The following is a 13,430-nucleotide window of genomic DNA, read 5'->3' as shown; positions in this document are numbered from 1 at the left end:
TCAACTCGAGATGAGAGGTTAGTCCCTGGCTTCGACTCCAGAGGAATACCACCTTACCACAAGCACCTCAAAAGGAGGCTTGTCTCAGCTCTAAGTATGTGAGAGGGACCCTGAGTTTGTGGCCTCAAGTGGAATGGACACCGCGATGCCCTGACTCGAAATAAGGCCAGATATCCCTGCAGTGACTTGAATGCAGGCTCGTCTTGCATCTCCCAAGACGGAAGGATGTCTGAATCCCCTGTGGAGACCACAGAGAAAGACCTAGTTCCCCACCTCATCACGACCGGAGGCCTCACATCCTTTGAAAACTCCAGAGGTATGCGGAGATCAGTGCCTCCAAAGGAGACGATGCCTGACTCCTCATGAAACTTGATAGGAGTCCCAGGATTCCTGTGGCACGTGGAAAGGGACCCTTGGTCTCCCGCCTCAGCTGGAGAGGCGTCCCAATTGCCCTGCCAAGCCTCGAGGAAAATCCCGAGTTGTCCCTCGCAACTAGGCAGGAGTCCTGCCGTCACTGAACAAACACGGGGTTGGAAAGGCCATCCCCGTCGTAACTCGAGAATATGCCCCAGGTTCTCACCGCAACTCGAGAAAAACCATGAGACTTCCCCCTCGCCGCGAGATGAGGCCCGATTCCCCTGCACTGCGTGCAGAGCAATTCCGTGTTGCACATCACACATGAAAGGAGCCTTGATTTCCTTGATGGCACTCCAGAGAAACCCCAAGAACACTGTTTCAAGGCTAGAGGGATCCTGAGGTCACTGTAGCAACACGAAAGAGCTCCATGGACCAAAAATCAACTCGAGATGAGAGGTTAATCCCTGGCTTCGACTCCAGAGGAACCTAACCACAAGCACCTCAAGAGAAGGCTTCTCTCAGCTCTAGGTATGTGAGAGGGACCCTGAGTTTGCGGCCTCAAGTGGAATGGACACCGCGATGCCCTGACGCGAAATAAGGCCGGATATCCCTGCAGTGACTTGAATGCAGGCTCGTCTTGCATCTCCCAAGACGAAAGGATGTCTGAATCCCCTGTGGAGACCACAGAGAAAGACCTAGTTGCCCACCTCATGGCGACCGGACGCGTCACATCCTTTGAAAACTCCAGAGGTACACGGAGATCAGTGCCTCCAAAAGAGACAATGCCTGACTCCTCATGAAATTTGATAGGAGTCCCAGGATTCCTGTGGCACGTGGAAAGGGACCCTTGGTCTCCCGCCTCAGCTGGAGAGGCGTCCCAATTGCCCTGACAAGCCTCGAGGAGAATCCCGAGTTGTCCCTCGCAACTTGGCAGGAGTCCTGACGTCGCTGAACAAGCACATGTGAGGAAGGGCCATCCCCATCGTAACTCGAGAATATACCCCAGGTTCCCGCCGCAAATCGAGAAAAATCATGAGACTTACCCCTCGCCACGAGATGAGGCCGATTCCCCTGCACTGCGTGCAGAGCAATTCCGTGTTGCACATCACACATGAAAGGAGCCTTGATTTCCTTGATGGCACTCCAGAGAAACCCCAAGAACACTGTTTCAAGGCTAGAGGGATCCTGAGGTCACTGTAGCCACACGAAAGAGCTCCGTGGACCAAAAATCAACTCGAGATGAGAGGTTAGTCCCTGGCTTCGACTCCAGAGGAATACCACCTTACCACAAGCACCTCAAAAGGAGGCTTGTCTCAGCTCTAAGTATGTGAGAGGAACCCTGAGTTTGTGGCCTCAAGTGGAATGGACATCGCGATGCCCTGACTCGAAATAAGGCCAGATATCCCTGCAGTGACTTGAATGCAGGCTCGTCTTGCATCTCCCAAGACGGAAGGATGTCTGAATCCCCTGTGGAGACCACAGAGAAAGACCTAGTTCCCCACCTCATCACGACCGGAGGCCTCACATCCTTTGAAAACTCCAGAGGTATGCGGAGATCAGTGCCTCCAAAGGAGACGATGCCTGACTCCTCATGAAACTTGATAGGAGTCCCAGGATTCCTGTGGCACGTGGAAAGGGACCCTTGGTCTCCTGCCTCAGCTGGAGAGGCGTCCCAATTGCCCTGCCAAGCCTCGAGGAGAATCCCGAGTTGTCCCTCGCAACTAGGCAGGAGTCCTGCCGTCACTGAACAAACACGGGGTTGGAAAGGCCATCCCCGTCGTAACTCGAGAATATGCCCCAGGTTCTCACCGCAACTCGAGAAAAACCATGAGACTTCCCCCTCGCCGCGAGATGAGGCCCGATTCCCCTGCACTGCGTGCAGAGCAATTCCGTGTTGCACATCACACATGAAAGGAGCCTTGATTTCCTTGATGGCACTCCAGGGAAACCCCAAGAACACTGTTTCAAGGCTAGAGGGATCCTGAGGTCACTGTAGCAACACGAAAGAGCTTCATGGACCAAAAATCAATTCGAGATGAGAGGTTAATCCCTGGCTTCGACTCCAGAGGAACCTAACCACAAGCACCTCAAGAGAAGGCTTCTCTCAGCTCTAGGTATGTGAGAGGGACCCTGAGTTTGCGGCCTCAAGTGGAATGGACACCGCGATGCCCTGACGCGAAATAAGGCCGGATATCCCTGCAGTGACTTGAATGCAGGCTCGTCTTGCATCTCCCAAGACGAAAGGATGTCTGAATCCCCTGTGGAGACCACAGAGAAAGACCTAGTTGCCCACCTCATGGCGACCGGACGCCTCACATCCTTTGAAAACTCCAGAGGTACGCGGAGATCAGTGCCTCCAAAAGAGACAATGCCTGACTCCTCATGAAATTTGATAGGAGTCCCAGGATTCCTGTGGCACGTGGAAAGGGACCCTTGGTCTCCCGCCTCAGCTGGAGAGGCGTCCCAATTGCCCTGACAAGCCTCGAGGAGAATCCCGAGTTGTCCCTCGCAACTTGGCAGGAGTCCTGACGTCGCTGAACAAGCACATGTGAGGAAGGGCCATCCCCATCGTAACTCGAGAATATACCCCAGGTTCCCGCCGCAACTCGAGAAAAATCATGAGACTTACCCCTCGCCACGAGATGAGGCCGATTCCCCTGCACTGCATGCAGAGCAATTCCGTGTTGCACATCACACATGAAAGGAGCCTTGATTTCCTTGATGGCACTCCAGAGAAACCCCAAGAACACTGTTTCAAGGCTAGAGGGATCCTGAGGTCACTGTAGCCACACGAAAGAGCTCCGTGGACCAAAAATCAACTCGAGATGAGAGGTTAGTCCCTGGCTTCGACTCCAGAGGAATACCACCTTACCACAAGCACCTCAAAAGGAGGCTTGACTCAGCTCTAAGTATGTGAGAGGGACCCTGAGTTTGTGGCCTCAAGTGGAATGGACACCGCGATGCCCTGACTCGAAATAAGGCCAGATATCCCTGCAGTGACTTGAATGCAGGCTCGTCTTGCATCTCCCAAGACGGAAGGATGTCTGAATCCCCTGTGGAGACCACAGAGAAAGACCTAGTTCCCCACCTCATCACGACCGGAGGCCTCACATCCTTTGAAAACTCCAGAGGTATGCGGAGATCAGTGCCTCCAAAGGAGACGATGCCTGACTCCTCATGAAACTTGATAGGAGTCCCAGGATTCCTGTGGCACGTGGAAAGGGACCCTTGGTCTCCCGCCTCAGCTGGAGAGGCGTCCCAATTGCCCTGCCAAGCCTCGAGGAAAATCCCGAGTTGTCCCTCGCAACTAGGCAGGAGTCCTGCCGTCACTGAACAAACACGGGGTTGGAAAGGCCATCCCCGTCGTAACTCGAGAATATGCCCCAGGTTCTCACCGCAACTCGAGAAAAACCATGAGACTTCCCCCTCGCCGCGAGATGAGGCCCGATTCCCCTGCACTGCGTGCAGAGCAATTCCGTGTTGCACATCACACATGAAAGGAGCCTTGATTTCCTTGATGGCACTCCAGAGAAACCCCAAGAACACTGTTTCAAGGCTAGAGGGATCCTGAGGTCACTGTAGCAACACGAAAGAGCTCCATGGACCAAAAATCAACTCGAGATGAGAGGTTAATCCCTGGCTTCGACTCCAGAGGAACCTAACCACAAGCACCTCAAGAGAAGGCTTCTCTCAGCTCTAGGTATGTGAGAGGGACCCTGAGTTTGCGGCCTCAAGTGGAATGGACACCGCGATGCCCTGACGCGAAATAAGGCCGGATATCCCTGCAGTGACTTGAATGCAGGCTCGTCTTGCATCTCCCAAGACGAAAGGATGTCTGAATCCCCTGTGGAGACCACAGAGAAAGACCTAGTTGCTCACCTCATGGCGACCGGACGCCTCACATCCTTTGAAAACTCCAGAGGTACGCGGAGATCAGTGCCTCCAAAAGAGACAATGCCTGACTCCTCATGAAACTTGATAGGAGTCCCAGGATTCCTGTGGCACGTGGAAAGGGACCCTTGGTCTCCCGCCTCAGCTGGAGAGGCGTCCCAATTGCCCTGCCAAACCTCGAGGAGAATCCCGAGTTGTCCCTCGCAACTAAGCAGGAGTCCTGCCGTCGCTGAACAAACACGTGTGTGGAAGAGCCATCCCCGTCGTAACTCGAGAATATACCCCAGGTTCCCGCCGCAACTCGAGAAAAACCATGAGACTACCCCCTCGCCGTGAGATGAGGCCCGATTCCCCTGCACTGCGTGCAGAGCAATTCCGTGTTGCACATCACACATGAAAGGAGCCTTGATTTCCTTGATGGCACTCCAGAGAAACCCCAAGAAAACTGTTTCAAGGCTAGAGGGATCCTGAGGTCACTGTAGCCACACGAAAGAGCTCCGTGGACCAAAAATCAACTCGAGATGAGAGGTTAGTCCCTGGCTTCGACTCCAGAGGAATACCACCTTACCACAAGCACCTCAAGAGGAGGCTTCTCTCAGCTCTAGATACGTGAGAGGGACCCTGAGTTTGCGGCCTCAAGTGGAATGGACACCGCCATGCCCTGACGTGAAATAAGGCCGGATATCCCTGCAGTGACTTGAATGCAGGCTCGTCTTGCATCTCCCAAGACGAAAGGATGTCTGAATCCCCTGTGGAGACCACAGAGAAACACCTAGTTCCCCACCTCATCGCGACCAGAGGCCTCACATTCTTTGTAAACTCCAGAGGTACGCGGAGATCCTTGCCTCCAAAGGAGACGATGCCTGACTCCTCGTCAAACTTGATAGGAGTCCCAGGTTTCCTGTGGCACGTGGAAAGGGACACTTGGTCTCCCCCCTCAGCTGGAGAGACGTCCCAATTGCCCTGCCAAGCCTCGAGGAGAATCCCGAGTTGTCCCTCGCAACTTGGCAGGAGTCCTGACGTCGCTGAACAAGCACATGTGTGGAAGGGCCATCCCCTTCGTAACTCGAGAATATACCCCAGGTTCCCGCCGCAACTCAAGAAAAACCATGAGACTTCCCCCTCGCCGCGAGATGAGGCCGATTCCCCTGCACTGCGTGCAGAGCAATTCCGTGTTGCACATCACACATGAAAGGAGCCTTGATTTCCTTGATGGCACTCCAGAGAAACCGCAAGAACACTGTTTCAAGGCTAGAGGGATCCTGAGGTCACTGTAGCCACACGAAAGAGCTCCGTGGACCAAAAATCAACTCGAGATGAGAGGTTAGTCCCTGGCTTCGACTCCAGAGGAATACCACCTTACCACAAGCACCTCAAAAGGAGGCTTGTCTCAGCTCTAAGTATGTGAGAGGGACCCTGAATTTGCGGCCTCAAGTGGAATGGACACCGCGATGCCCTGACTCGAAATAAGTCCAGATATCCCTGCAGTGACTTGAATGCAGGCTCGTCTTGCATCTCCCAAGACGAAAGGATGTCTGAAACCCCTGTGGAGACCACAGAGAAAGACCTAGTTCCCCACCTCATCACGACCGGAGGCCTCACATCCTTTGAAAACTCCAGAGGTACGCGGAGATCAGTGCCTCCCAAGGAGACGATGCCTGACTCCTCGTGAAACTTGATAGGAGTCCCAGAATTCCTGTGGCACGTGGAAAGTGACCCTTGGTCTCCCGCCTCAGCTGGAGAGGCGTCCCAATTGCCCTGTCAAGCCTCGAGGAGATTCACGAGTTGTCCCTCGCAAGTAGGCAGGAGTCCTGAGGTCGCTGAACAAACACGTGAGTGGAAGGGCCATTCCCGTCGTAACTCGAGAATATACCCCAGGTTCCCACCGCAACTCGAGAAAAAACATGAGAATTCCCCCTCGCCGTGAGATGAGGCCCGATTCCCCTGCACTGCGTGCAGAGCAATTCCGTGTTGCACATCACACATGAAAGGAGCCTTGATTTCCTTGATGGCACTCCAGAGAAACCCCAAGAACACTCTTTCAAGGCTAGAGGGATCCTGAGGTCACTGTAGCAACAAGAAAGAGCTCCGTGGACCAAAAATCAACTCTAGATGAGAGGGTAGTCCCTGACTTCGACTCCAGATGAATACCACCTTACCACAAGCACCTCAAGAGGAGGCTTCTCTCATCTCTAGGTATTTGAGAGGGACCCTGAGTTTGCGGCCTCAAGTGGAATGGACACCGCGTTGCCCTGACTCGAAATAAGGTCGGATATCCCTGCAGTGACTTGAATGCAGGTTCGTCTTGCATCTCTCAAGACGAAAGGATGTCTGAATCCCCTGTGGAGACCACAGAGAAAGACCTAGTTCCCCACCTCATCGCGACCGGAGGCCTCACATCCTTTGAAAATTCCAGAGGTACGCAGAGATCAGTGCCTCCAAAGGAGACGATGCCTGACTCCTCGTGAAACTTGATAGGAGTCCCAGGATTCCTGTGGCACGTGGAAAGGGACCCTTGGTCTCCCGCCTCAGCTGGAGAGGCGTCCCAATTGCCCTGCCAAGCCTCGAGGAGAATCCCGAGTTGTCCCTCGCAACTAGGCAGGAGTCCTGACGTCACTGAACAAACACGTGGGTGGAAGGGCCATCCCCGTCGGAAATCGAGAATATAACCCAGGTTCCCGCCGCAACTCGAGAAAAACCATGAGACTTCCCCCTCGTCGCGAGATGAGGCCCGATTCCCCTGCACTGCGTGCAGAGCAATTCCGTGTTGCACATCACACATGAAAGGAGCCTTGATTTTCTTGATGGCACTCCAGAGAAACCCCAAGAACACTGTTTCAAGGCTAGAGGGATCCTGAGGTCACTGTAGCAACACGAAAGAGCTCCGTGGACCAAAACTCAACTCGACATGAGAGGTTAGTCCCTGGCTTCGAATTCAGAGGAATACCACCTTACCACAAGCACCTCAAGAGGAGGCTTCTCTCAGCTCTAGCTATGTGAGAGGGACCCTGAGTTTGCAGCCTCAAGTGGAATGGACACCGCGATGCCCTGACTCGAAATAAGGCCGGATATTCCTGCAGTGACTTGAATGCAGGCTCGTCTTGCATCTCCCAAGACGAAAGGATGTCTGAATCCCCTGTGGAGACCACAGAGAAAGACCTAGTTCCCCACCTCATGGCGACCGGAGGCCTCACATCCTTTGAAAACTCCAGAGGTACGCGGAGATCAGTGCCTCCAAAGGAGACGATGCCTGACTCCTCGTGAAATTTGATAGGAGTCCCAGGATTCCTGCGGCACGTGGAAAGGGACCCTTGGTCTCCCGCCTCAGCTGGAGAGGCGTCCCAATTGCCCTGCCAAGCCTCGAGCAGAATCCCGAGTTGTCCCTCGCAACTAGGAAGGAATCCTGACGTCGCCGAACAAACACATGGGTGGAAGGGCCAAACCCGTCGTAACTCGAGAATATACCCCAGGTTCCCGTCGCAACTCGAGAAAAACCATGAGACTTCCCCTTCACCGCTAGATGAGGCCCAATTCCCCTGCACTGCGTGCAGAGCAATTCCGTCTTGCAAATCACACATGAAAGGAGCTTTGATTTCCTTGATGGCACTCCAGAGAAACCCCAAGAACACTCTTTCAAGGCTAGAGGGATCCTGAGGTCACTGTAGCAACAAGAAAGAGCTCCGTGGACCAAAATCAACTCTAGATGAGAGGTTAGTCCCTGGCTTCGACTCCAGAGGAATACCACCTTACCACAAGCACCTCAAGAGGAGGTTTCTCTCAGCTCTAGGTATGTGAGAGGGACCCTGAGTTTACGTCCTCAAGTGGAATGGACACCGCAAAGCCCTGACTCGAAATAAGGCCGGATATTCCTTCAGTGACTTGAATGCAGGCTCGTCTTGCATCTCCCAAGACGAAAGGATGTCTTAATCCCCTGTGGAGACCACAGAGAAAGAACTAGTTCCCCACCTCATCGCGACCGGAGGCCTCACATCCTTTGAAAACGCCAGAGGTACGCGGAGATCAGTGCCTCCAAAGGAGCCGATGCCTGACTCCTCGTGAAACTTCATAGGAGTCCCAGGATTCCTGTGGCACGTGGAAAGGGACCCTTTGTCTCCAGCCTCAGATGGAGAGGCGTCCCAATTGCCCTGCCAAGCCTCGAGGAGAATCCCGAGTTGTCCCTCGCAACTAGGCAGGAGTCCTGCCGTCGCTGAAGAAACACGTGGGTGGAAGGGCCATCCCCGTCATAACTCGAGAATATACCCCAGGTTCCCGCCGCAACTCGAGAAATACCATGAGACTTCCCCCTCGCCGTGAGATGAGGCCCGATTTCCCTGCGTTGCATGCAGAGCAATTCCGTGTTGCACATCATACATGAAAGGAGCATTGATTTCCTTGATGGCACTCCAGAGAAACCCTAAGAACACTCTTTCAAGGCTAGAGGGATCCTGAAGTCACTGGAGCAACACGAAAGAGCTCCGTGGACCAAAAATCAACTCGAGATGAGAGTTTAGTCCCTGGCTTCGACTCCAGAGGAATACTACCTTACCACAAGCACCTCAAGAGGAGGCTTCTCTCAGCTCTAGCTATGTGAGAGGGACCCTGATTTTGCGGTCTCAAGTGGAATGGACACTGCGATGCCCTGATGCGAAATAAGGGCGGATATCCCCGCAGTGACTTGAATGCAGGCTCGTCTTGCATCTCCCAAGATGAAAGGATGTCTGAATCCCCTGTGGAGGCCACAGAGAAAGACCTAGTTCCCCACCTAATAGCGACCGGAGGCCTTACATCCTTTGAAAACTCCAGAGGTATGCGGAGATCAGTGCCTCCAAAGGAGACGATGCCTGACTCCTCGTGAAACTTGATAGGAGTTCCCAGGATTCCTGTGGCACGTGGAAAGGGACCATTGGTCTCCCGCCTCAGCTGGAGAGGCGTCCCAATTGCCCTGCCAAGCCTCGAGCAGAATCCCGAGTTGTCCCTCGCAACTAGGCAGGAGTCCTGACGTGGCTGAACAAACACGTGGGTGGAAGGGCCAACCCCATCGTAACTCGAGAATATACCCCAGGTTCCCGCCGCAACTCGAGAAAAACCATGAGACTTCCCCCTCGTCGTGAGATGAGGCCCGATTCCCCTGCACTGCATGCAGAGCAATTCCGTGTTGCACATCACACATGAAAGGAGCCTTGATTTCCTTGATGGCACTCCAGAGAAACCCCAAGAACACTGTTTCAAGGCTAGAGAGATGCTGAAGTCACTGTAGCAACACGAAAGAGCTCCGTGGACCAAAAATCAACTCGAGATGAGAGGTTAGTCCCTGGCTTCGACTCCAGAGGAATACCACCTTACCACAAGCACCTCAAGAGGAGGCTTCTCTCAGCTCTAGGTATGTGAGAGGGACCCTAAGTTTGAGGCCTCAAGTGGAATGGACACCGCGATGCCCTGACTCGAAATAAGGCCGGATATCCCTGCAGTGACTTGAATGCAGGCTCGTCTTGCATCTCCCAAGACGAAAGGATGTCTGAATCCCCTGTGGAGACCACAGAGAAAGACCTAGTTCACCACCTCATGACGACCGGAGGCCTCACATCCTTTGAAAACGCCAGAGGTACGCGGAGATCAGTGCCTCCAAAGGAGATGATGCCTGACTCCTCGTGAAACTTGATAGGAGTCCCAGGATTCCTGTGGCACGTGGAAAGGGACGCTTGGTCTCCCGCCTCAGCTGGAGAGGCGTCCCAATTGCCCTGCCAAGCCTCGAGGAGAATCCCGAGTTGTCCCTCGCAACTAGGCAGGAGTCCTGACGTCGCTGTAGAAACACGTGGGTGGAAGGGCCATCCCCGTCTTAACTCGAGAATATACCCCAGGTTCCCGCCACAACTCGTGAAAAACCATGAGACTTCCCGCTCGCCGCGAGATGAGGCCCGATTCCCCTGCACTGCGTGCAGAGCAATTCCGTGTTGCACATCAAACATGAAAGGAGCCTTGATTTCCTTGATGGCACTCCAGAGAAACCCCAAGAACACTGTTTCGTGGCTAGAGGGATCCTGAGGTCACTTTAGCATCACAAAAGAGCTCCGTGGACCAAAAATCTACTCGAGATGAGAGATTAGTCCCTGGCTTCCACTCCAGAGGAATACCACCTTACCACAAGCACCTCAAGAGGAGGCTTCTCTCAGCTCTAGGTATGTGAGAGGGACCCTGAGTTTGCGGCCTCAAGTGGAATGGACACCGCGATGCCCTGACTCGAAATAAGGCCGGATATCCCTGAAGTGAATTGAATGCAGGTTCGTCCTGCATCTCCCAAGACGAAAGGATGTCTGAATCCCCTGTGGAGACCACAGAGAAAGACCTAGTTCCCCACCTCATCGCGACCGGAGGCTTCACATCCTTTGAAAACTCCAGAGGTACGTGGAGATCAGTGCCTCCAAAGGAGACGATGCCTGACTCCTCGTGAAACTTCACAGGAGTCCAAGGATTCCTGTGGCACGTGGAAAGGGACCCTTGGTCTCCCGCCTCAGCTGGAGAGGCGTCCCAATTGCCCTGACAAGACTCGAGGAGAATGCCGAGTTGTCCCTCGCAACAAGGCACGAGTCCTGACCTGGCTGAACAATCACGTGGGTGGAAGGGCCATCCCTGTCGTAACTCGAGAATATACCCCAGGTTCCCGCCGCAACTCGAGAAAAACCATGAGACTTCCCCCTCGTCGTGAGATGAGGCCCGATTCCCCTGCACTGCATGCAGAGCAATTCAGTGTTGCACATCAAACATGAAAGGAGCCTTGATTTCCTTGATGGCACTCCAGAGAAACCCCAAGAACACTGTTTCAAGGCTAGAGGGATCCTGAGGTCACTTTAGCAACACGAAAGAGCTCCGTGGACCACAAATCAACTCGAGATGAGAGGTTAGTCCCTGGGTTCCACTCCAGAGGAATACCACCTTACCACAAGCACCTCAAGAGGAGGCTTCTCTCAGCTCTAGGTATGTGAGAGGGACCCTGAGTTTGCGGCCTCAAGTGGAATGGACACCGCGATGCCCTGACTCGAAATAAGGCCGGATATCCCTGCAGTGAATTGAATGCAGGTTCGTCTTGCATCTCCCAAGACGAAAGGATGTCTGAATCCCCTGTGGAGACCACAGAGAAAGACCTAGTTCCCCACCTCATGGCGACCGGAGGCCTCACATCCTTTGAAAACTCCAGAGGTACGCGGAGATCAGTGCCTCCAAAGGAGACGATGCCTGACTCCTCGTGAAACTTGATAGGAGTCCCAGGATTCCTGTGGCACGTGGAAAGGGACCCTTGGTCTCCCGCCTCAGCTGGAGAGGCGTCCCAATTGCCCTTCCAAGCCTCGAGGAGAATCCCGAGTTGTCCCTCGCAACTAGGCAGGAGTCCTGACGTCGCTGAACAAACACGTGTGTGGAAGGGCCATCCCCGTCGTAACTCGAGAATATACCCCTGGTTCCCGCCGCAACTCGAGAAAAACCATGAGACTTCCCCCTCGCCGCGAGATGAGGCCCGATTACCCTGCACTGCGTGCAGAGCAATTCCGTGTTGCACATCACACACGAAAGGAGGCTTGATTTCCTTGATGGCACTTCAGAGAAACCCCAAGAACACTGTTTCAAGGCTAGAGGGATCCTGAAGTCACTGTAGCAACACGAAAGAGCTCCGTGGACCAAAAATCAACTCGAAATGAGAGGTTAGTCCCTGGCTTCGACTCCAGAGGAATACCACCTTACCACAAGCACCTCAAGAGGAGGCTTCTCTCAGCTCTAGGTATGTGAGAGGGACCCTGAGTTTTCGGCCTCAGGTGGAATGCACACCGCGATGCCCTGACTCGAAATAAGGCCGTATATCCCTGCAGTGACTTGAATGCAGGCTCGTCTTGCATCTCCCAAGATGAAAGGATGTCTGAATCCCCTGTGGAGACCACAGAGAAAGACCTAGTTGCCCACCTCATGGCGACCGGAGGCCTCACATCCTTTGAAAACTCCAGAGGTACGCGGAGATCAGTGCCTCCAAAGGAAACGATGCCTGACTCCTCCTGAAACTTGATAGGAGTCCCAGGATTCCTGTGGCACGTGGAAAGGGACCCTTGGTCTCCCGCCTCAGCTGGAGAGGCGTCCCAATTGCCCTGCCAAGCCTCGAGGAAAATCCCGAGTTGTCCCTCGCAACTAGGCAGGAGTCCTGCCGTCACTGAACAAACGGGGGTGGAAGGGCCATCCCCGTCGGAACTCGAGAATATACCCCAGGTTCTCGCCGCAACTCGAGAAAAACCATGAGACTTCCCCCTCGGCGCGAGATGAGGCCCGATTCCCCTGCACTGCGTGCAGAGCAATTCCGTGTAGCACATCACACATGAAAGGAGCCTTGACTTCCTTGATGGCACTGCAGAGAATCCACAAGATCACTGTTTCAAGGCTAGAGGGATCCTGAGGTCACTGTAGCAACACGAAAGAGCTCCGTGGACCAAAAATCAACTCGAGATGAGATGTTAGTCCCTGGCTTCGACTCCAGAGGAATACCACCTTACCACAAGCACCTCAAGAGGAGGCTTCTCTCAGCTCTAGGTATGTGAGAGGGACCCTGAGTTTGAGGCCTCAAGTGGAATGGACACCACGATGCCCTGACTCGAAATAAGGCCGGATATCCCTGCAGTGACTTGAATGCAGGCTCGTCTTGCATCTCCCAAGACGAAAGGATGTCTGAATCCCCTGTGGAGACCACAGAGAAAGACCTAGTTCCCCACCTCATCGCGACCGGAGGCCTTACATCCTTTGAAAACTCCAGAGGTACGCGGAGATCAGTGCCTTCAAAGGAGACGATGCCTGACTCCTCGTGAAACTTGATAGGAGTCCCAGGATTCCTGTGGCACGTGGAAAGGGACCCTTGGTCTCCCGCCTCAGCTGGAGAGGCATCCCAAATGCCCTGCTAAACCTCGAGGAGAATCCCGAGTTGTCGATCAGAACTAGGCAGGAGTCCTGACGTCGCTGAACAATCACAAGGGTGGCAGGGCCATCCCCGTCGTAACTCGAGAATATACCCCTGGTTCCCGTCGCAACTCGAGAAAAACCATGAGACTTCCCCCTCGCCGCGAGATGAGGCCCGATTCAACTGCACTGCGTGCAGAGCAATTCCGTGTTGCACATCACACATGAAAGGAGCCTTGATTTCCTTGATGGCACTCCAG

Source organism: Cervus elaphus, chromosome 25 (assembly GCF_910594005.1).
Source record: "Cervus elaphus chromosome 25, mCerEla1.1, whole genome shotgun sequence".
Lineage (NCBI taxonomy): Eukaryota > Metazoa > Chordata > Mammalia > Artiodactyla > Cervidae > Cervus > Cervus elaphus.
This window is presented reverse-complemented; position numbering follows the sequence as displayed.